This window comes from Panthera pardus, unplaced genomic scaffold, assembly GCF_024362965.1.
Source record: "Panthera pardus isolate Hobbes unplaced genomic scaffold, ASM2436296v1 HiC_scaffold_17, whole genome shotgun sequence".
NCBI lineage: Eukaryota > Metazoa > Chordata > Mammalia > Carnivora > Felidae > Panthera > Panthera pardus.
The window spans coordinates 26,252,064-26,276,752 of NW_026526732.1; the positions used below are offsets into that span (position 1 = coordinate 26,252,064).

Below are 24,689 nucleotides of genomic sequence, written 5' to 3' on the forward strand. Positions count from 1 at the left end.
TGGAAAAGTCAACGCAATGGGAGATCCTTATAGAAAAGGGATACAAATAAAGTATTTCAAATTGGGAACTCTCTGAAATTATACTAATGTTCATGTCTTCTGCTGCATTACAAACAACTACAATTGTTCCCCCTTATCCACAAGAGACACCTTCCAAAATGGAAGCCAGTGGATGCCTAAAACAACCCTATCTATACTATGTTTTTTTCTTGTACATACATACCTATGATAATGTTTAATTTATAAATTAGGCATAGTAAAAGATTAACAGCAATAATAATAAAACAGAACAAATATCTCTAAATATTTTATTGTACTGTATTTACCCTTCTTCTTGTGATGATGTGGGACGATAAAATGCCTATGTGACCAGATGAGGTGAAGTGAATGATGTAAGCATTGTGACATAGTTTCAGGCTGCTACTGACTTTCTGACAATGTGTCAAAAAGAGGACCACCTGCTTCTGGACCAACGTTGGCCGCGAGTAATAGAAACTGTGGGACCACATAAAGCAAACCAGGGACAAGAGAGAAACTATTGTAACAATAACGTACCAAAGAATTTTCCAAATGCCTTAATCCTCTCTGTCCCCTTCCAAAAGAAAAAGAAAAAGAAACACAGAAAATCAGGGGCTGACGGAGCAGGTTGATCTTTGTATGAGAAACCATTCGTGCGTTCGTTACAAAAAGCAGCAACGGAACATTGACGGAGTACCTAACTAGTCCCTCTCACAGGCTAAACCGATCAGTGTTCTACGTGAGGATGTCTTGAGGGAGGATTGGGACAAGGGTCAGAATCGGTTCTCAGTATGCGTGAACAGACAGCTGCTATGCAACAGCCTTGCACCTCAACAAATCGCTGGCCCCTGGCCCTGAACCTGAGCATGGCCAAGGACAGGCGCGGGCAACTGACACAAGGAACATGCTCGCCGAGATAAGACAGCTTCTGCAGAAGCCCCACTACCAGAGTACTTCTGAGACCCTTAGATTACAAATTATGTACAAATATTCATCAAAAAGAGCACCCAACTAAAAGCATCGTGATCATCATCTCCAGTGTCATCATCGCTGTCATGGCGACTACTCACAACGTGACCTGCAAATAGCAGGACATTTATCCTACACGGACATGGAGTGCAACCCAACATCTATGTGGGCTAAACCAGCTGCAGGTCACAGACCCAGTCAATAGACGCCGAACGACCGGATGAGGGCCAGAAAATTCTCTACTTTTATTTTTTCCACTCGGTAGCATAAGAACACTGCACCACACTGGTAAAGACCACTGCTGTGCCTCTTCCCTTTCCGAAAGGCAGGCTGGACATCATTATTTTGGAAACATGACATTTTTTGCATTCATGAGTTGGGCTGGGTTTTGTTTTGCTGGGGTTGGTTCCCGTATAATGATTCTTCACATACACCTGACTAACCACCTGTCAAATTAAAAGTCAGGGGCCTCCCGTCAGGAATTTTGAGCATTTATTTTCTCCACCACAGAGGCCACATCAGGAGTTACCTGTTAGAACCAGCTGGATCACCACAGTGGATTGCATGTTCACTATTGCCCCATGGTCCTTTCCACCACTTGTAAGAGTCCAGGCAGATTCCTGAGAAGTCTGATTCCATGGGGGGATGTTTAGCTGAAGTCGATTGAGAAAATGGTGTCATCCCTCCCCCCTTTGGACACACTGTCACGATAACATCCATCCTAATTAAGTTTCAGTAAGGTTTATTTGACTGTATCTGCTTTTATTCTGAAACAGCTAATCAGAGCCCTAAACTGCTGTGGATCATACATTGTCCTATGCAAGTTCATTGGTAATACCAAAAATGTGCCCAATCATGGATCTTTACCAGACATTAAAGAAATATAATCATGGCGCCCGGTGTCGCAATCAGTTGAACGTCCAACTTCGCTCTGGTCGTGATCTTGCTCTTCCTGAGTTTGGGCCTCAAGACATCCTCTCTGCTGTCAGCACAGGGTCCACTTCAGGATCCTCTGTCCCTCTCTCCCTCTGCCCTTCCCCTGCTGCGCTTGCTGTCTCCCTCTCTCTCGAAAATAAACATATATATATACGTGTATATATATATATATATATATACACGTATATATATATATATACATATATATACATGTATATATATATATACACACACACATATATATACATATATATGTGTGTGTATATATATATATACATATATATGTATATATATATATACATATATATATGTATATATGTATATATATATATATGTATATATATATGTGTGCAGCTGTATTGAGACATTCATATAAACTCTAGTCAGCACATTTTGGTTTCTTAGTTATTCCTCCATGGCAAACCAAAAGGTACTAGATGTGTGTAAGGTAAGGGGTAACAATTCTTCAAGTTAAGTGAAACTCCAGTCTTTTCAATATTTCACTAACCTATAAGCAGCTGACTTTAAATTCATCTCATTTTTATTAATGATTACGGTGATATATAAAATTATGCTCCTCCGTATAAAATAGATATATTTACCTCATCAGTATTTTATACATTTATTTATACATTTCACAAAATACAAGTACCCACTTAATAGCTTTTCCTGCTAGGCTTCACTAGAGAATAAAAATTCTATTTTTGAAAAGTGATATGTGTTTATTGGTCCTTTCCTCTAGCCTCACAGTTCTCAGGAAAAAAAAAAATTATCCTCAGTAATAAAACATAAATATTCAGAATTTGAAGACATATGACAATGAAGCAATGATCACATTTGTATTCATTAAATATAATAAAAATGTAATATATGCCATCACTACGAATTTCCTATAGACCAGGAGCTGTGCTAAGCACATTATGTCTGTTATCTCTTCTAATCCTCCTAACACTCCTATGTATAAGTGCTATTGGCATTAGACCCATTTCATGCATGAATAACGTAAGATATAGGGGAAGAGAAATACTCAAGCCTACCCTGATTATAAGCCATAGAGCTGGGATTTCAGCCACAGTTCTGACTCTAGAGCCTGAGCTCTTGGCAACCCAGCTATGTCAGTGATGAACGAGTGATCTTAACTTGTAGGGGTCATGGATCACTCTGAGATTCTGATTAAAATTATGAAAACTCTCCTCGGAAAAATGCATATCTCTCTCTCTCTCTCTCTCTCTCTCTCTCTCTCTCTCGTGGCCAGAGCAGTAAATGAGAATTAAGGAGTCCTGCCTTAAGGGTGTCTGTGTCAGTTTCTTCTAGGTACCAAAAAGAAATGAGAGAGGGATGGTTGTTGTAAGGATACACACCACCGAAATAAGAACAGGAACTATGGTAGGACCAGAACTTTCTGAGCATAAAATTGGGCCAGAAGATTGTGCAGGTCCCAGACAGCCATCCAGATCCCAGCAGCAGGAGCATGTGGGTTTGCGCCCCCGCCCCCAACCCCGACGGTCTTTCTCTCCTTGTTCACGCTTTTCTCTTCTTTCCGAGCTGCTTGTTCTTTACTCCAGATCGCTTACCTCATCCTTGAGAAACTTCCGTGTGTAAGTATAACCTCTTAATTTTTGCAAACTCCAGTTTCTGCTTCCTCCTAACTCAGGTTACCCTGACACCTCACAGTTCTGACTTGACCTCAAGGCTTGGGTCTTTTTCAGCCTCCGATTCCACCAGTGGAACGAGTAGCGTTGTTGCCCCAATCTTTCAGTATTTCCCAGTTCAAGAGACTGACGGCAGCTCATGTCTGTTGCATGAAGTCATGCCACGGGTGTTTAAGCAGCCTTAAATTTGGCTGTGATTGTGCCACATGCCCCCTTAATCCAGTCAGCTGCGGCTGGTGGCAGAGAGGGTAGGACTCCTCTAAGGGACCAGATACGTCCTTGCCAGGCATGCTTTCCTCATTAGAAGATGTGGGGTGGGGAATTTCCTGCAGACACCCAGTGATAAACTGTAGGACAGACCCTCAGGATAGGTTGCCGTGGCACATGCCAATACAACTTCCCACACTTCAGACTGGGTCCATCTACTGGTGCAATAGAAGTCTATGCTACGGATGCAAGGCCAGAGACTAGGGGAAAACATCTGCATCTGACCCCAGTCAGGTGTGCCCGTCAGTTGAGTGCTGTCCAGGATACGTGCGTCAAGAGATTTTTGTGTCACGCTTCAGGAAACATCATACTTCCCAGTATTTTCACTGGTTGCTCACTGAGCTTTTTCAGGAGGAAGGAGCTTAAAGGGCACTGTGACACATGCAGTACAATAGAGCTACAGAGTTAGACACCATTCTAAGCATCAGCTGATCTACCCACGTCATCCGTAAAGAGGGAGGCCGAGCCCGAGAGGAGCTACGTGCTAGGAGAGAAGCACACAGACAGTTGGTGGCGAGGCCCCAATTACAGGCCACTTCTCCCTTTATCTTCCCTGTCCCGTCAGCCACATTGGCTCTTCATTCTCTCACTGTCATTGAGCACTACCATTCTGTAGCAAAATAGAAAAAGAGAAAAGCCTATAAAACATCTCCTGCGGTAAAGATTCCATTCCAAGTTGTGTATATCTATAGAGTCCCTGTGACCATAAATATATGATTTATTGGAAATAATCCTAGATTAGAAGACTCACTCCGTCACTCAGACATGTGAGTTAACCTCTATTTCTTCTTCTGAGATATGGCTATTCATTATGCACTCATCATTTATCTAAAAAACATTAACTGGGGGTCTGCTATATTTCAGGCTCTGCACGTAAAATCATGTAGAACAATTGGTTTGTTCCTCAAAGAGCTTTCCACTCCAGCAGGGGAATGAATGCAAGAGACCTGCTACACCCAAGGGATTATGGATACATGCAAAGGAGGAACGGGCGACCATCTTGTGGCTGGAAAGGGGTCAGGAAAAGCTTGCCAGAGAGACACTTGACATGTGAAGGCAAAGGAAGGGGAGCAGTTAGCCAACCAGGGCAGGGGGGCTGGGTAGGCAGACAAGGGAGAGCATAGCACATCTGGGGAAGGCAAGCAGGATGACTAAGAGCTCAAGGGGCAGTTAGGATGGGAATGACAAGAGATGAGGCTGGCCAGTAAGGAGGGGTCCTGTGACAAAGAACTTCGCATGCCATCGTCTCTGTTTACCTGTTGGCCATGAGTTATACAGCCATATTTTTATTTTACAACACTTACTGTAACAGCTATATGGAGAATGTGTATCAAGAGCTGAAGCCTGGAAGAATGGAAATGAGTTAGGAACCTGCTGCCATCATTGAGAAGAGTGATGATGGTGTCCTGGCTCAGGGCAGTGGCAAGGGGATGAGAGAGGAGTGGGCATGTTCTAGAGATTTTTAAAACATATCACCTAAAGGGCCTGGAGATTGATTGTAAGCCAAGGGAAGCAAGGGCTGTGCACAGCAGGAGGGGGAGCGTGTGGGAAGGGAGGGAGGAGCAGGAGAAGGGGAGGAGAAGGGGATGTCGCAGTGTGGTCCTGACTTGGGTGGGGGGATGGGCACTAAGAGGTTTCATTTGGGACATTTGACCATTTGACGAGGTTCTGATGAAACAAACAGTCAAGCATAACGTTCCTGTAGAGAACTGGACAGGAGATCCAGAGTTCAGCAGAGAGCTTGGCTGAGGATATAACCATCAAAATATACGGCTAAGTAGTACTCAAAACAAAGAGGAAGGAGGGCTATCCTAGTTATCCCAGAAGCTTTCGCCAACTGCACGCACCAATCCCTTGAAGTTCTCCAATGCCTTCCCTCCCCAGCCCTCCCCCTGGGCTCTCCTCTCTAGTTCTTGAGCATGTCAACCATCAGTAGAGTAAATCACTAGTGTATAAAGTGAAGGAGAAGACATCAGGAGAAGCACTCTTAAAGACACTGACATTTAAGGGATGAGTTAAAGGAAAAGAACAGGGATCGATCCCGAGGAGCATCCAGGGAGATGGACAGAGCAAAATCTCACAGAAGCCAGGAGAGGAGAGGATGTCACAAAGAAGGGTGTGGCCAATCGTGTCAAACAGGGCAGAGAGGTAATGTGAAATCGACTCCAAAAGTGTTCAGGCTTTCTGCAGGGCCCCACAGAGCTGTGACAAGTACCACATAAGCATATGTATATGAAGGCACTTTCTAAAATAGAAAATAGCACACAACAGTATACGCAAAGCCTAACCCTAATTCGATCCGACAACCCTGGGATCATGACCTGAGCCGAAACTAAGAGTCAGACGCTCAACAGACTGAGCCACCCAGGCACTCCAACATAAGCAGTTATTATTGTAACTTAAGACTCAACTCAGTTCCCACTGACTCCAGGAGTCCCTCCCTGGACCCTCCAGGCCGTTCTCCCCAGGTTCCTTCAACACCTGGCCTGTGCCCAGGGCAGAGGCTGTGTTTAGTTGACCTGAACTCAGCACTAGAGCAGTGCTCAGTCTACAGAAGACAGAATGAATGGATAGCTAGGATGGAGGCATTCATTCCCTGATTCTCTTCAACACAGAAGATCCAAGTTCAAATTGCTCTTTTAAAAAATAGAATCTAGGGGCGCCTGGGTGGCTCAGTCAGTTGAGCGTCCGACTTCGGCTCAGTTCATGATCTCACGGTCCGTGAGTTCAAGCCCCGCATCGGGCTCTGTGCTGACAGCTCAGAGCCTGGAGCCTGCTTCCAATTCTGTGTCTCCCTCTCTCTCTGCCCCTCCCCCGCTCATGCTCTGTCTCTCTCTCTCTATGTCAAAAATAAATAAACATTAATTTTTTTTTTTTTTTTAATACAGAATCTAGGAGCTCCTGGGTGTCTCAGTGGGTTAAGCCTCCGACTCTTGATTTCGCCTCAGGTCATGATCTCAGGGTTCCTGGGATCCAGCCCGGAGCTGGGCTCCACACTGACAGCACAGAGCCTGCTGAGGATTACCCTCCCTCTCTCTTTGCCCCTCCTCCCATGCGCTCGCATGCTCGCGCTTTCTTTGTCTCTCTCTCTCTCTCAAAATAAATAAAAATAAAAATAAATAGAATCTAATATATTTATTTCTTCTTCCCAGCATATCTTTGTTTTTGTTTTATTTTATGCCCTCACAGTTTAGAAAAAAAACTAATCAGCTCCTTATAGTTATCAAAAAGATACATTAAAAATTATTCCCCATAGAAAATAATTATTTCCTACAGAAAAAAAAGATACATAAAAAATATTTCCTCCCTCTGATAACTCTCTTTCTACTGGGTGCCTTGTATGTCTCCAGAGCCCATGTCTGTTGTCTGATCTCTAGCATGTTCATATCCAAATCAATCTGAGCTAATTTTGCAAGTAAAATGTTTGGAGAACTCACCCTAAGCGCTTTCCTAAATTCTAAACATTTAACATCTGCTTGGCTGGACTCAGTTCCTAGTCTTCTTAGTCTACTTAAATCCACCAATTTGATTTGTCATAATTTATCATTTCAAACTCTGTATTATTTATTGCCCTTGATTACATTATCACAGGTGTTCGGTACTATTTATGTTTCCCTCAGTTTTCCCTATATTCTCTTGTGAAATCATCATACCTAATCTATCAGGGGGTCATTTCTACTCTTCCTCCAGATTCTGCAACCTTGTTTCTGACTCTCCCTCCTAGATCTCATGTGCATTTCTAAGGATGATAAACGCCAGACGTTTATCTTCTAGACTTGCAGATTTTCGGGACATTTACATTTCAGAGACCTACTTTTTATGAGCAGATAGTTTTACAAGGTGTTTTTACTAATCATCTCTTCTTTATTCTCCGTTGCCTAGTCAGTTTCTCCAAGGCTGAAGATGAGCGGCCGAGTATTCACAGCTGGCACCCCTCCCCCCACAGTGCTCCTGGGGTGCAAGCTCTTGGCTGAAGCCTACCTTCCTCTTCCTCCTTTCACACCCAGCCCCAGCGGGGAGCAGGGAGGAGACCGGCCCCACCCTGCAACCTTTGGTCGGAGCCATCTACTGCTTTCAGCCTTACCACCCACCCCTTCCAACCTCAGGATCATAGCAGATAAGGAAGGAGGAGTTGGCGGTTGCCTAGCAAGTATCGTAGTAACATGAACAAGTTTAGGAGACTTTCATGGGCTTCTGTGTCCACCTCACATCCCACAAAGATGGAATGGATTTCTCTCTCTTCCTGCAGGCAGAAGAAAGATCAAAACAACAGAGCTGCACATGCCTTGCCCAGATGACATATGGATGCCTGTCACTGTCCTCCCACCCCAGCTCCGGATTTGTTAAACACCAGAAGCACAAGGCATCCATATAGATAGAGAGACCGATACCTACCAGAAGTGTCAGGAGCAGGCAGCTTAGGACCAACCCTCTTCCACGTTAGGTATTTATTCATGCCCGTGACTTCTGAATTCTCCTGACGCCAGGATCGCCCGAGAGAGAAGTTTACGGACCAGGGTTGGGTCAAGAATTTTGGTACCAGTCAGCTGTCAGGAGCAAAGGGTTAGTATAGACATGGACATTGGGGAAATTACTGTCAACCATGGGGCCAAACTAATTTGTACCTGTGGCACCCTCAAACATGAGCTCTCACTTTGGGGAAATACTTGTGGCTCCGCCTCCCGCATCTCTGCCAAAGGGTTTTAGTCCTCCCAGCTGATAGGTTCTCTGGCAAACCTCTTCAACACTCTTGTCCTTGGTGGACAGTGGAAATAAAAACTCTTGGTCTGCTTCACTTCTTTTAGTCTTTGAGAAAACAAAGAAAAAGGACAACTTGGAAAAGCCAGCAGTGACAATTTGGGGATGCAAGTAAGATGAGATATGCAACATCCTTAAGCCTCATTTTGGATATTTCTAAATTGGAAATAATTATATCTGTCTCTTACACTATCTTGTAGTGAAGACTGAATGACATACCTAACGCAAAGCACAAAGGATCTTACCTAGAAAGAGCTCAATAAACACGAGCAGTAATTATGTCTGCACGGAAATACATTATTTTTCTTTAAGATGTATTGCTTTGCTAGGAAATACACCAACAAGATCACCCTAACCTCCGTAGATAAACAGCCGAGTTTCCAATGAACCCACATTCCTTCACACTACGAATTAGATCATTAGTATATGTCGTAAATGTAAGGGTAAGTCCCTGAGTGATTTTTGAGTATCTTCTAGGTTGGAACCCTGATTCCACCTATGTCTCTGAGCTCCTCAGCTCTCTCAGGCCTTCTGCTGTACCCCAGACCCCCTCCCCTCTTCTATGGCTGGTACCCAAGGGTCCATAATGGGTATACAATTCATTTGTGCCTGAATCTTATCAGAAGGCATTCTATCAACCTAAGGGAAACTACCCATCTGTCAGAGGCACTCTGACTGTGGAAAATAACTGATCCACACTGAACTATATAAAAATCCATTCGTAAAAATCCTAAGAAGAGCAAACACCTCACCTGGCAAGTTCTCCAGCAGGGTCCTTGGCTGGCAGGAGCAACCCTCACTAGGCAGCAACCAAAAGACCAGCCCTGAGCAGTGACAAATCTGGAATTCTCTGGCAGATGCCTCTCCAGGGCCTCCTGAACAAAGGAGACCCTTCTTACTCCCTCAGCACTGACTCTGAACAGACCGAAAATTAGTTTTGGCTGTAAGGGAAAAGCCAATGTGGAAAATATAATCTGATGGACAGGATTTGAAATGAAAGACACAATACCGCCCAAGCTTCCCAAGTCTAAACTCTCACAGGGGCAGAAGTGTAAACACTTTTTGGAAGCTGAGACTGGGACACAATATGATACCACAGCAAAAACTCAAAAGTAGCAAGGGGTTCAAACATGGGAAGACTAACTCCAATGTTCACACTGTGAATCACCGGGCTCTAAATAGAGAGGAAACGGTGTATCAGCCAGCATTGACCTTGCCTTGCCTGAGCTGAAAAACTCTCCCACTGCCTGCAACATTCTCTCACAAAAAGATGACTAAGACAAGTCCTGGCTTTTGAGGTGTTTGTACCTGGTGGGGGAGGCTGGCAGGTAACTAAAATATAAGCCTTCCTATGGAAAGTGCCAAAAGCTGAATAAAATCAAAAAGCAGCAGGAGCAGATACCTCTAATCACCAAGGGTGCATGAGGGTCCACCCAGAAGAAGGGTCAGCCCACTGGGGTCTTGGAGAGACAGAAGGATTTGGGGGAGGAGAGCTCTCTAGGCTGAGGCAGCAGGAACAGAGGAAGCTCAGAGGGGGAAGGACAGGGTGTGGCAAGGAACTGGGCTCAGTCTGGCTGCAGCAGCAGCCCAGCCAAGTGGGGGTGGGGGGTTGGGAATGGACTGAACATCCCAGGAAGATTGGCCTTGACTCCTGGGCCTTTGGAACATTTTAGATCTGCCTTTAAAAGGAAAGGTTCTGCCACGGGTATCAAGAATGAATTGGAAAGAATTCATTGAATTGGAAGAGTTGAAATGTGGATTTTTTTTATGTGTTGTTGTTGTTGTTGTTGTTTTCACTTTTCTGCTATTTGAAAAAGTGATCACACATGCAAATTGACAATCGTCTGGTCATTATATGCATATAATGCAAGTACTTGTTCCTGAACATATATTTACTCTCCATAGCAGTGATTCTCCACTGTAGGGGATCCCTGTACCCCTGCCGGTCTCATTCCACCTGGCTTGGGGGCCAAGGGCAGGACCTCCCGACCAGGGGTGCCCTGATAACCCTATAGAGTCCCCCACCTCGAGTCCAAGGTGGCTCACGCTCTCTGCTGTATCCAGCTCACTGAGCAAGTAGAGAATGAGCCTCCAACGTGATGGAAAAAGGTGGTGGGATGAAGGTGATACAAACAAAAATCCTCCTACTGCTTTGTAGGCCCTATTAGACCAGATCAGCTTTCCTCTAGACATTTGCCCTCTCTCCTGTGCTCATGGACCACAGAAGGCTAACCTTCACTGGAAAGGGGTCATTATTACCACTGCAAGTGTTCAAGTTCCCCACAGTCTTGTATGAGTTTGTTTCTATTTGGGTTTTGTTTGATTTACTGTGTTTCCTCAGTGAATTCCAGAAGCAAATAGAATTTAAGGAATAATTCTAAAGGGATGTTATTAAGAACTTAGCTTTTTACATTTCTCATAAAAACACAAGCCCATGCCTGGTTGCTAACATGGAAACTTTTGATGACAATTTAAACATGAAATATCCAGCAGAGACAAACCATGATTATTTATAAGAGGCACTATCAAGAAATTATTGACTTCTTCAGGCAATTTCCACTTTGTTTGTGATTTAAGTCCTGAGAGTATATATGCATCTAATTACTTACACAAAGTTAATGGGGCTATTTCTCATTATGTTTTCGATAGTACAGCAGGTAGAATCTGACTCTTGTCTTACTTTTGCTAATTATTTGTAAGATTTCCTCACCTCTGTTTTACTTCTTTTGCAGAGCCGTGTTTCATTTCATAAGGGAGGCAGCATGTGGAGTGCTCGGTATGGTTTGGGAACGTTCGCTAATGCTAGAGGCCTTGTTCTGGACCAGGTGCCAACCACTCAGATTACAAGAATAAGAAGACTAATTTGTAACTGTCTCCTGGAGAAGCTCTCGTCTGGTACCAACCAAGCCCTATCCTTTTCACCCAACTCAAAAAGATAGGATCTCGGGGCGCCTGGGTGGCTCAGTCGGTTAAGCGGCCGACTTCGGCTCAGGTCATGATCTCGCGGTCCATGAGTTCGAGCCCCGCGTCGGGCTCTGTGCTGACAGCTCAGAGCCTGGAGCCTGTTTCAGATTCTGTGTCTCCCTCTCTCTGACCCTCCCCTGTTCATGCTCTGTCTCTCCCTGTCTCGAAAATAAATAAAACGTTAAAAAAAAAAAAATTAAAAAAAAAAAAAAGGATCTCGGTGGGACCTGTTATACTTTCTCAAAGTGACTCTAGTCATCAAACTGTCTTTGTCTCCTCAGTGTGGAAGTCACTGTGCACTTCCCAGCCATTAAATTAAGAAGGAAGCAACTGACTACAGGTTGGGTCATTGGCCAGAAACCCGCTCCTATGGTGGTGACAGTGAAGAAAGTTCTGGCACAGCATTTCAAACTGAAGAGAGACTTATGAGAGCTGAAGCCAGGATGGTATCAGTTATTTTTCCTGCACACTTTCGAGTTAGATGAGTACAGCTGATCTCTTCATTCCCAAACCAATGGATTTTAAAGGGCAAACAGTCACGCTGCAATGCTGAAACAGATCGTCCCCGATGTCATCTTCAACTACTGGGTTAGATGGGAGTATCCTGGAATCAACACAGTGGTAAAGACAATACATTTCCCACCAACCACACGTGAGAGCTGATACCTCCCCGGAGCACCCCAAACTGTTCATCCTGTGTGAAGTCTTAATGGAGAAATAAACCTGTCATATAAAAACTGCATTGCCAAGAAAGCTGTATTATCCAATGAAGGGGGAGAGGGTGGAAAAGAGAGATGAAAACTAACATTTCCTGGGCATTTCTACCTAAAATGCCAGGCATTTTCTCCGTTATCTCTTTTAACCTCTAAAAAAAAAAACAAAAAAAAAAACAAAAAAAACTTGTAAGCAGCACTTCCTCCATTTTACAGAAAAAGAAACTAAGCTTCAGAGAAGTAACCCAAAGAAGCCAAAGTCACACAACTCCTAAGATGTCCTGTCAGATTGCAAATCCAACACTCCCTTATATCAAAGTCCATGTTTGCTTCAAGGAGCCACACTGCGTAATTTTAACTTGCTGTAATTAATTCAGTATTGGGTGTATACTCTGAAAAAGAGAAGAGGGTGGCAAAGACATGAAGCTAGAAATGCCCCACTTTTTCACATTACTAGTAAGAGCAGTATTCTAGATTATTGAGGATGGGCTACACAACAAAAGTCACTGATAGCTGGTGTTCAAGAACATTACATAACCATAGTTTTGCAACAGCAGCAGAAGTAAATTTACTTTCCTTAATATGTTCTGGTTGTGCTAACACTGACATTCGACCGTGGGTGTTGAGCATGTAGCAACTAATGAAAAGGCACCCAAGAACTTTTATATAGAACCAATCTGAGGACAAAGGCTTTGCCACAGATTCCTGTGGTAGGAGAAAAATGCCCCATGCAGGGTTGGGGACAGGGGTGGGGGAGATGGGGGACAGAGCAAAGGAATTCAAGATAAAACTTTCACCTTCACATCCTGTCAAATTATGTAATCGGAATGTACACGGGCAAATTCCCCAGGAACTTTAGGAAATCATATGTGCGTGTGAATGCCCGTGTTCCATTTGTCCTCAAAAGAAGACTTACCTAGATTGCATCCAAGGGCGTGGCCCATTTCCAGAAGATCAATGGATGTTGAATCCCAGAAGGTAGGCAACAAGCACTTAGAGGACAGTATGCTAATATTCACCAGTACCATTAGAGTCTAGGGAAGAACAAAAAAAGATTTTGCACTTGACAAGTTTTATGCTGTGGGAAAAAAAAAAATCCCTCCACCATCATGAGCAGGGCGGGTCACCAGCTCTCTAAGGAAATCTTGTGGCCTCTAAGGATAACCCTGTTATCACGAACTACAGCGGTGACCATCAGGCACACGTGGAAGTAAATTTCTTTTTAACCGTCATTTTCCTAGAATGGCAAATATCCCATCATGTGTGTATCTACTTAAAGTAATCACCATATTCGATGTTCCCAATGAATAGCCCAGTTTGTTCTAGGTCTATGTATTTGTTTGAAGTCAACTGTTTGAAATTGCTAACACGCCCCCCCCCCCCACACACACACACACAAAAAGGCAAAAATATTTACTACAAAAGTCTACAAAAGAATACTGAGAAAAAGGCAAGACGCCAAGCTTTGTGGAGATTCTTTTAACCTAGGTCTCCTCCTCTGCAAAATGGGGTCACAATACCCTCTTCTGCCCACCTCACAGAAGTACTGAAAGGATATTTTAGAAAATGTGTCAGTGAGCAACACAAGGCATTTTAACATTACTCAGCTCATAAAATTGGCATAACATAGTACGGAATTAGCCTCGAGTATTAGTCATGCCAGTAGTGAAAAAAAACTAAATAAGAAATTGCAATAAGGAAAAAAAATCCTTAGCGGTATACTGAGCGCTGGAGCTAGAAGAAAAGTGAAGGTGGGAGATGAAATAATAGCACCTTTTTCCCCCCTTTTGTTTTTTTTTTTCTTTTTATCACTTCACGCCATCACCTTTGTTGTGTAACTGAGTTAGTACCTTTACTGTGCGTCATCTGCCCCCCCACCCCCACCCCACACCAGACTGGGTGCTCCCTGAAGGCAGGAACACTAGGCAGTTTGTTCACTCGTGTGCCCTCAGCATCTAGCATAGCACCTGGCACATGGTGACTCAGCAAATATTCTTCAACAAATGAAATGTATAATGTGATAACGGTGCAAGGCCCCCAGTGCACCTTCAAGAAAAGACCGATGGAAAGTATTTCTTTGGGCCAGTTCCTTAACACACATTCCCAGGAAAACCTGATGGTTGCTCTCCTTCGGGCAGGACTTAGTGATGGCAGAGAAATTTGGGATTGCTCTGGACGTGGCTAGATCTTCAGGAATTGGGATTCTGCGTTCGGAATGGTGCCACGCCGTGTTTCGGTGTCAGGCTTTGGAGTGAGGACACTCCAGTCCCCCCTTATTCACGCCACCTGCTTCTCCACAAGCCCACCAGCACCTCCTCTTTGCTCCTTCAACGAGAAGGACGTCCAACTCCCCTATGAGTTTTCCTCTTCCTTCTCTGGGGCCTGTGGAAGCATTTTCCTGAGCAGGCTCCCACCTACTTTCCTAGAACTGCTGTCTTTTATCTACAGGAACTGACCTGGGGGGCGGGGAGCAGGTTGCCTTGCCCCGCCCTGCAGCCCCGCCTACCTTTTCCCTCCCGGCGGGAAGAAGAGTGCTGGGCACCCATCCAGGGGGAATCCAGCCCTGCTGAAGAAGTTTGTGCTTTAAAGCCTTGAGCCTCCCCGACGCTTCTGATTTAACTCATTGAATTTTAGAGCTAGAAGAGAACTTAGAAATCAAGTTCAACTCCCTCAGCTTAGAAGCGAAGAAACTGAAGCCCACAGAGGGAAAATTAGCCTGCCTGAGGTCAACCAGCAAGTCGAGGCAGACTTTCCCATTTCAGTCACTCGTTTCCCTGTAGTGCCAGGAACTTCTGCAAAAGTCCGACGCTTATTTCCTAAGACTGAACACCCGCAGTATTGTAAGAGCCGCAGCAAAAGAATGCATACGGTTGTAGGCATGAATCGGATTTTCATAATTTTTGAAATGCCTATATCCAAGTAAATCCAGTAGTGGTAGTTACTTGATCTATTTAAGAAAAAAAAAAAAAAAAACTCTTTTTTTTTCTTTTTTTCCAAAGGCTTTCCCAGCCGGTTGCTTTAAATAACCCGTTCTCCCTAATGTATGTGAAATATGGTTTTCATTCACACACTTTGCTGCTATAATCTCAATGCACAATGTAGTCTTGTAAAGTGTGATTGAACTCAATATCTTGGTATAATGGTTACAACCAATGAGTGTCTACTTCAAGAGATGGGACTAAGTTTTCCAAAATTCTTATTTTGGGTTAACAAAGTTAGGTTTGGGGGGAGGAGGAATATAGATGGAATAAAGTCAGTGAACACCTCCAAACAAATATGTTTTTGCAAAAATAGGTTGATATGTTGGTGTCACTGAGGGGGTAGGGGTTGCTTCTGAAGTGTGAGTTGGCAGATTAAAGAACACCCAAAAAGGGGAGCCTGGGTGCCTCAGTCGGTTAGGCGGCCCACTACAGCTCAGGTCATGATCTCGCAGTGTGTGAGTTCAAGCCCCGCATCGGGCTCTGTGCTGATAGCTCAGAGACTGGAGCCTGCTTCCTATTCTGTGTCTCCCTCTCTCTCTGCCACTTCCCTGCTTGCTCTCTGTCTCTCTCTCTCTCAAAAGTAATGAACGTTAAAAAAAAATAAAAAAAAGAAGACCCAAAAAATGAGACCAGCCAGACCACAGTATTCTAGAGTTGAAAGGCCACGAAGACGTATTATCTCTATTATCTCATCCAACCATTCCAAGTGTGGATAAGAAAACAAAAGCCCAGAGCAGGGACTGGCTGGTCCAAGGTCAGTGAGGTCTGTTGCTCTCCAGCCCGGTTCTCACCTTATCATAGTTTTCACACTGGGTGGAAAAAGAAGTAATAGGGTAAGACCAGAGAGGAACGTGGAATTTTCAGGAAATGTCATGAGTTCCACCCAACCAATAGGGAAGCTTTCAAAGTGTTTTTGTCAATTCTATTCAGTTCTGGCAGAAGAGAGCAAATGGATCTTTCAGATTCACTGGGGGAAAAAAAAGTGTCAGCAAAGGGTGGGTTAAGCAAGCAGGCTTGATTGGATGCAAATTTATTTCCAGGGACCAAGACCAGTCTGCACCTGGATAGGGAGAGATTGCCCTTGCCAAGGAGTTCAAGATTTGCCCAAGCCCCTACCAGAGTCCTGAAGTACATTCCTAAGAAACTTGCCTCTAAGTCAGGGTTCTTAACCCAGAGACTTTGGGCAATGTCTGAAGCTGTTTTTGGTTGTCACAACTGTGGAGAGGCGTGTTACTGGCATCTAGCTCATAGAGGCTAGGGGTGCTGTCGAACACATCCTACAATACAAAGGATAACCCTCCCGATACAGAAAAGCACTGGCCTTGAATGCCAATAGTTTCAGGGCTGAGAAGACTTGCCCAAACTGCTGCCTGTCAATCAGCTTTCTGCTCAGGTCCCGTATTACTTCACCAAACGCGTCTTTCAAAACCCAAGAAATCGAGTAACAATTCTCCAAACTCATCTGTCTCTCTTCGGATCTTTAGATGTTTAACCCCCTCCCCCCAAAACTCCAGATGAAGAGTAGACAAGCAGAAGAGGAAACAGCAATTTCAATAAAAATACTTAGTACTGAGAATATATGCGTAGGAGAGACTATTTTCCACTTATATTTTCCTTGCTCCTTGTTGTCATTCCATCATCCTTGGTAAATTTGTTTTCATTTTAAGTGTTACAAGCAGTTATTATGTATTCCAGGCAGGGCTCCCAAGCTGTGACAATTTAAATGAGGGAGATTTTTTTTATAGAAAAAAAAAATGATAAAAGTATAAATGGTGTGTTGAAACACTGAAGAAAAGCTTACCTCAGAGAGCAAGATGCTTTTATATGTAGTCTTAATATTAATCCAAAATGAAAATGTCCTTCACTTCCAAAAGGGTAAGATTTGGCAGGTGTAAGATATAAAAGGGCAAGGACGTGTCCCTTCCACATTTAGAACTGTGCATCTCCTGAAAAGACTTTGAAATAAATAGTGTATAAGAAGCTACAAATAGGGGCGCCTGAGTGGCTCAGTGAAACGTCCAAATTCGGCTCAGGTCATGATCTCACGGTTCGTGGGTTCGAGCCCCGCATCCGGCTCTGTGCTGACAGCTGAGCCTGGAGCCTGCTTCGGATTCTGTGTCTCCCTCTCTCTCTCTGCCCTTCCCTTACTCATGCTCTGCCTCAGTCTCTCAAAAATAAATAAACATTGAAAAAAAAATTTTTTTAAAGAAGCTACAAGTAATTTTTTAATGTTTATTTATTTTTGAGAGAGAGAGTGAGTGGGTAGGGGGCAGAGAAAGAGGGAGACACAGGATCTGAAGCAGGTTTCAGGCTCCCAGCTGTCAGCACAGAGCCGGATGCGGGGCTCGAACTCACGAACCGTGAGATTGTGACCTGAGCCGAAGTCAGATGCTTAACCAGCTGAGCCACCCAGGCGCCCCAGAAGCTGCAAGTAATTTTTAAAATGGCTTAAATTTTGCACACATTCAACTCAGAGGAGTAGAGGAGCTCACAATAGCACAATATGGAAGAGCAGAAGGGACCCTGGGTGAAGGATATGAAAACTTGGGTTCTAGTCCAGTGTCATGAGTGTTCTCCATGGCCTCGGCAAATAATACTTTTTATGTGTTCGTTTATTCTACAATGAAAATAATAATAATAGTAACGGTAACAACAACAGCACAAACAATAATTGCCTCACCGACCTCATAAGGTTGTTGCAAGGCTCACAGTGCATGTAAATGTAAATGCCAGGATGTAGCCTACCTACTATTTACCACATAGCAGCTGGGCCATGGACCCTTTCATCAAAATGAGGCGTGGCCACTGCTCGCAAACTTTCAGGGCAGGATCATACCCAGAGCCATGACAAAGGGGAGTTTTTGATGGATTACTTATTGCACCCTTTAAAATTTCCTTTTCTTAATTAAAAAAAAAAAAATCTATAAGGTGAGGCATTATTGGAGTACGATGAATATGGCTTAAATAAATATCTTTACAGAAAAAAATCCTGGCAAGGTGTCGTGACCCTGAAACCACAGTGTTAAATGTTAACTACCAAAGAGAAAATTCGCTGTCTTGAAACTTCTAACAAACCGGTGAATGAGTGAGAGTTCGCAACAACTCTGAAGGGGTCAACCAATGGAATTTATGTACTTTGTAAAGTAGCCCTAAATCTTATTGGCTGTGTCACAGCATTAAACAAGACAGGGAATATGTATGTCTTTGGTTTGCAGAGGGGAGGATACAAACAGAAAATTACTATTAAGGGAAAGAAAGGAAAAAGCATCACTAGATAAAGTGACATATCCCAAAAGGAGGTGAGAAGTTTCTAGCACATTTGGAAGTTGTCATTTTGTTTATGAGCCTTGGGTATGTTAGACGCAAAATTTTACGGAGGCAACAAAATGGTGGATAAAGGAAAACTAGTAGATGTAATTTATTTAGGCTCTCAAAGGGCTTTTGATGAAGTCCTATACAAGAGACTGTTAAGGGAACTTGCCAACCACTGGGCAAGAGGTAAAAAGCTGTCAACCATGAGTTAAAAGTGAGTTAAGAGATAGAGGGGGAATGAAAGAATAAATGACCAGCTCTGAGCATGGAAAAGAGTTAATAGTGGGGTATCAGCAATCGGTGTAAGAGTAGTCTCCTCCAGGATATTTATTAACATCCTTGAAAATGAACCAAATAATGAGGTGCTGAAATTTGCTGACTAAACAAAACTATTTTGGTTCCCTAAATCTATACAGATGGATGTGAGAAACATAGACTCTAAACTCAGTAATTGGGTGAAACAGTGGCAGATGAAACTCAGAGCAGACAAGTGCAGAGTATTGCATGTTGGAAGTAGCAATTTAAATCACTCATCCACTCGGGTGAGTTCTGAATTAGTTCTACTCACAGGGAAAAAATTTAGGCTCATGGCAGACATCTTAATGAAGACGTATGCGTGATGCTCAGTAGAGTTTAAAAGCCAAAAGAAAGAATGAAAAAGGAAGAAAGAAAGAAAGAAAGAAAGAAAGAAAGAAAGAAAGAAAGAAAGAAAGAAAATACACTATTTAATTGCAGTAAAAATGAAAGGGAACATATTCCAATGTCATTACAGAAATCAGTGGTACACGCTTATTCTGCATTCAGTTAAAATCACCTTGTTTCCAAAAGAAGATGGTAAAAATAGAAAGAAATATCTGATAACATCAGGAACCTCGTTACAAGCAATGGGGAAAGACAGGTACAATCTCCTAAGGAAGGTCTTTAAAGTTATCAATTATTCATAATTGGAATGAAGTAAAGATGAACATAGGGGGTATATATGTTTTCCATAAAGGTAAAAACCTATATTAATATTTTTGCAGCTTGTAGGTAGACTAGAAATGTCTGTAAATGGCATCATAAATTGAATTTTCTTCTGATATGAGATGTTATGAGCTGGTCTCAGTTCCGCCTCATGAGATCCAGTCTGTCTTCTTACTTATTAGTTGCCATTGTCATCTTTTCTAAGATGGGAGATGAGAAAATGTATATATTAAAAAGTTCCATAAGTCTTATTTCAAATACCATTTGCAAATTGTTTATATCTTCTTCCAAGCCCAGAAAATGCACAATGATCTAATATTGAAATCATGTACCAACTCCAATAAAATAAAGGCAAGTGTCAGTTAAGTCATTGCATTCCCCTGACCCTGGAGGTTCCCACATACACAAATCATTGCACGCTCTTTTTTCCATCTTCCCCAGGAGGCAATTCATCAATGGATTTGACCACCAGGAGCAATAAGATTGCCCACCCCTCTGCCCTTCTCTTCTCCCCAACTGTCTCAGTGAGATTGGCAACTGTGGTTACCAGAAGGTAATCAATCCCCAGGCTTCCAGAGATCAAGCATCTGCTGACAGAGGTCAGAAAGAAATGCTCTCCCACAATGCCAAGTACTTTATAATTGACCGAGTGCTTGTAGAGAAAATGACATCCTAACACTCAAGCTAAGGATCGCACAACTGGGCAGGTACATGGAGAGCAGAGCATGATGGTGGAAACAGTTACTGGCTAATTCCCCTCCTGCAGTATTTTGACCTTACCAGAGGGTTGGGGCTGAGCTATTGGAGTCTTGGCATTTCTTCGCCTGGATTTACTATGTTGAGGCAACTGATGTGCTGTGGAACTTCAGAAGTACTTTTCCTTGTTTGCTTTTCTTCCTGAAATCTAATCCCTGAGCACTGTGATAAACAAAAATAAACTAAGAATGACTAGCAATAAAACATGAGCAAGAACAAACCAAATATTAATGTAAAAATAGCATTAATAGAAGCTAAAATATGAATCTCACCACAGAAGGGTCACAGCATAGCATTTTTGCAAGTGAAGTGTAGTTATTCTGGAAGAGATCAGCTTATCCTTAAGAAATGATGTTTTTTCTCAGACAGGAATTTGAATGCTTAATAAAACATTTCAGATGACATAGATATTTTCCACTCCAAATGTGTAGATTCTTTCTAAAAGAGGGCGTAAGGTAACATTTTCACAGCAATTCTGCAAAATACGAAGGGCAGACTGATTTGCTGGGTGTTGGCATAACACAAGAGCGTTACATCAAGTGGAAAGTTACTGGCATGGGCCAGTGTTTACAGAAGTACCTTCACCTCTACACTCTTTGCACCAAAATATCTTATAAGCTTCTTCCAAAAGATAAACACACACACGTACACACACACACACACACACACACACACACACACACGCCTGTTAAATAACTTTGCTATTTTTAGGCTACATCTACTCATCATTTATCTTTGTTCTACTTATGATGACTTATAGATATCAATGTTGCCACCCCCACCCCTCACTTGAGCCTTCCCCAGTCTCTACAGATGCCAGATTTTGTGAATGACAATATCAACACCACTGTCATCCAAACTATTACACTAAGTATACACACCAATGGAATGAGAGACATATTCAATATGCTCAGTATGGTTCATCCAAAAAGGCAATTAAAATTCCTGTATGGTAAGCAACTCATTCAGAGAGATGGATGTTAGTTATCTAAGACAGTGACTCTCTAGAATACAACCATAAAGAAAAAAGAGTTTCAGAAAGAAAGAAAGAAAGAAAGAAAGAAAGAAAGAAAGAAAGAAAGAAAGAAGAGAAAGAAAGAGAGAAAGAAAGAAAGAAAGAAAGAAAGAAAGAGAGAAAGAAAGAAAGGAAGAAAAAGGAAGGAAGGAAGGAAGGAAGGAAGGAAGGAAGGAAGGAAGGAAAAAAGAAAAGTAAGAAGAGTTCCTTAACAGCCAAAACAGATGTCAAAATCCATGCAGTTCATGGATGAATTCTTCAGGTTGCTGCTCAAAGCCAATTTGCTTTTTTTTTTCCCTTAAATTAATTAATGTATTAATTGCATAGGAATATTTTCCTCAGTTTAGATCATTCTTGTAGTCTATGAATTAAACCTTCATTGTAATGTAACTGCTTTACTGAGATATAATTCACATAGCATATATCTCAGTAAATATAATTCATTCATTTAAAGTACACAACTCAATGTTGTTGTTTTTTAGTACATTCGCAGATATGCACAACCATTACCAAAATCCGTTTCAGAACATTTTCATCACCTCAAAAAGAAACCCCATATCTTTTAGCTATCATTACCCTATTTATTCCCTTGCTCCTATCCCCACCCCAACCCTAAGCAATCACTAATCTACTTATTATCTCTAAAGAGCTCCCTATTCTGGTCTTCATGTGAATGGAATCATATATGATCTTTGCGACTGGCTTCTTTCACTTAGCATAATGTTTTTAAGGTTTATCCATATTGTAGTAGGTATCAGTACTGCATTCCTCTTAATGGCCCAACCATATTCCACTGTGTGGCTACGCTACATTTTACTCATCCATGTGCCAATAGAATGGACGTTTAGATTATTTCCATTTTCTGGCTACTATGAGCTCATGCTGCTGTAAACATTCACATACAAGTTTCGGTATCGACATATGTTTTCATTTCTCTTGGATGTATACTTACGAGTAGAATTACCCAGTCATATGTATAAGTCTGCGGGTCTGTGTTTAATCACTTGATGTGTTTTCCAAAGCAGCGACACCACTTCACATTCCTCCCAAGTGTGTGAGGGTTCCAGTTACTCCTCATCTTCATCAACACGAGTCTTTTTGGACTTTTTGACCATAGCCACTCTGATGAGTACAAAGCGGTATCTCGTTATGGTTTTCCTTTCATTTCCCTGATAACTAATGCCATCAAGCATTGTTTTCATGTGCTTATGGGCCATTTGTATATCTGCTTCAGAGAAATATGGATCCTGATTCTTTGCCCATTTTTTTTTTTAATTAGGAGCCAGTATACATTTACTTTACACATTATGTTAACAACTGATTCTTCAGCTAACAAATGATGAGAAATAGCAAACAGTAGGTGGGGAGGAACGATTAAGGCCAGCCATACCAACTAACCTGATATAATAAGAGAAGGAAAGACGGTGTCTGGGTTAATGGCAACTCTCAATTTTTGGCTCTGGTCATGATCGCAGGGTGGTGGGATCAAGCCCAGCATCAGGCTTTGTGCTGAGTGTGGAACCTGCTTAAGATTCTCTCCCTCTCCCTCTACGCCTCTCCTCTGCTCACTAAATAAATAAATAAATAAATAAATAAATAAATAAATAAAAGGAAAAGATATAAAAACCAAACATAGGGGAGCCTGGGTGGCTCAGTCGGTTGAGTGTCCGACTTTGGCTCAGGTCATGATCTCACAGCTTGGGAGTTCAAGTCCTGCATTGGGCTGTGTGCTGACAGCTCAGAGCCTGGAGCCTGCTTCAGGTTCTGTGTCTCCCTCTCTCCCTCTGCCCCCCTCCCACTTGCTCTGTCTCTCCCTCAAAAATAAATAAAAGCATTAACAAATTTTAAAAAACAAACATAAAACCTCAGAAAGTAGAACATTCTCCAGTCCTATAGGATAGAAAGGACCATTTCAATGGGCCCTGGAAGTATCTTTGTGTTACAATATGGAAAATGACTCAGGTTTATGGTGATTACCTTATATCCTCTTTACAGGACCATTGCAAATTCTATATGGACCATTTACAAAGGCTGGGAGGTCTGTAATAAAATTTAGGGCTGTGACAAACGGGGATTAAGATTTGTTATCAACAGTGTGCTCTTAAATGTTTGTAACAACCAATTCTTCAGGGAGAAGAAAAGGTCTGATTTGCACTCCATAGCTGATTTCAAGCTACCAAAGTGATGGCAACCAGCACAAGAACTTCCTGAAAATTTAACAGTTGGTTCACAAGTCAGTGGAAGCCAACTTGGACATACCACGGCATGATGTGTGACTGACATAAACTAGACACTGTTAGTCTCTTTACATACATTACCTTATTACTGCTCTCAATAATCTTTAAGAAGGATTACGTGTATTCATCCCCAAAGTAAACTGAGTCTCAGAAAGATTGTACAACCTTGCCCAGAGAGACGCGGGTAAGAAATCCATTCTGGTCTTTCCAAAGACTGTGTTCTTCCTGGTACATTGAGTTGATCATCGTTGTTAAGTTAGTCAAAAACAATTCTTAAATTGGATGAAAAGGAACTTCTGAAAGAGAGTCATCCATTACTCCGAAATTTTACTCATTTGGAACACCACAAGCTTTGACGTCCATGAGCGAGTGAGGTGTAGTACAAGTATTCAGAACCAGAAGCAGCTCACTGCATCTTCCCCAGAGTCAAATGGACAGAAAACTATTATACGATAAGGCCAAAAGCCAGGCCAAAAGAGTTTGCAAACAAAGCTTCCCAGCACCCCAAGCAGTGTAGAAAGTGGCTCTGAGTAATCTAGAGACAGTCCCTTCCAGCTTTGCATTCAGCAGTAGCTCCTGCCAAGACCATCCCTTGCCAGGGCTGGGCATGGGACTCTCACCACATCAGTTCCGCATGCCCCTGGCTCATGCATTCCCACATGCAAAGTCAGCACGTAACACCTTAACAAACAGAGAGTCTTATGGCAAGATACAGAAAATCCCATTTCAGCATAAATCATGTGACAATATTCCCCCCTACCTGCAAAAAAACAAAAACAAAAAAACAAGGTAGCACCTGACCACACTTTTTGGAAGCAGAAGGAGTATATCCTGGAACTGAACATCCCCAGGATTCTATTCAAATAAAACACCAAATTCTCCACCCAGAAGCTAATGATCACCATACATAACAATTTGTAATTAGACAAATTGTATGGAAGGAATCACTTATGCAATCAGTGGCAAGTTTCAACTTCTGTTTCCAGCCAGTATCAAAGAGGTGGGGCGATCCACTGCAGGATAACACATTCCCTTTGCCCTCCCTGGCACCCACTGTGGAATATATTACTCCATTATGGAAGCTGCTATTGTATGCCTGTTAGGTAAGTAGGATTTGTAATTCAGCAACCAAGCTTTGGTAATTATCT

At 42.5% G+C, this 24,689-nt stretch overlaps 1 long non-coding RNA gene across 1 annotated transcript; it reads right to left on the reverse strand.

Moving 5' to 3' along the window:
• Nucleotides 1–19,369: 19,369 nt before the first annotated feature.
• Nucleotides 19,370–22,885, reverse strand: LOC109249830 (uncharacterized). Its single transcript, XR_002072779.2, has 3 exons — nt 22,257–22,885; nt 20,314–20,444; nt 19,370–19,733 (listed from the first exon to the last, which is right to left on the reverse strand). It is a non-coding gene; the product is annotated as an uncharacterized LOC109249830 (long non-coding RNA).
• Between the last annotated feature and the right edge of the window lie 1,804 nt (nt 22,886–24,689).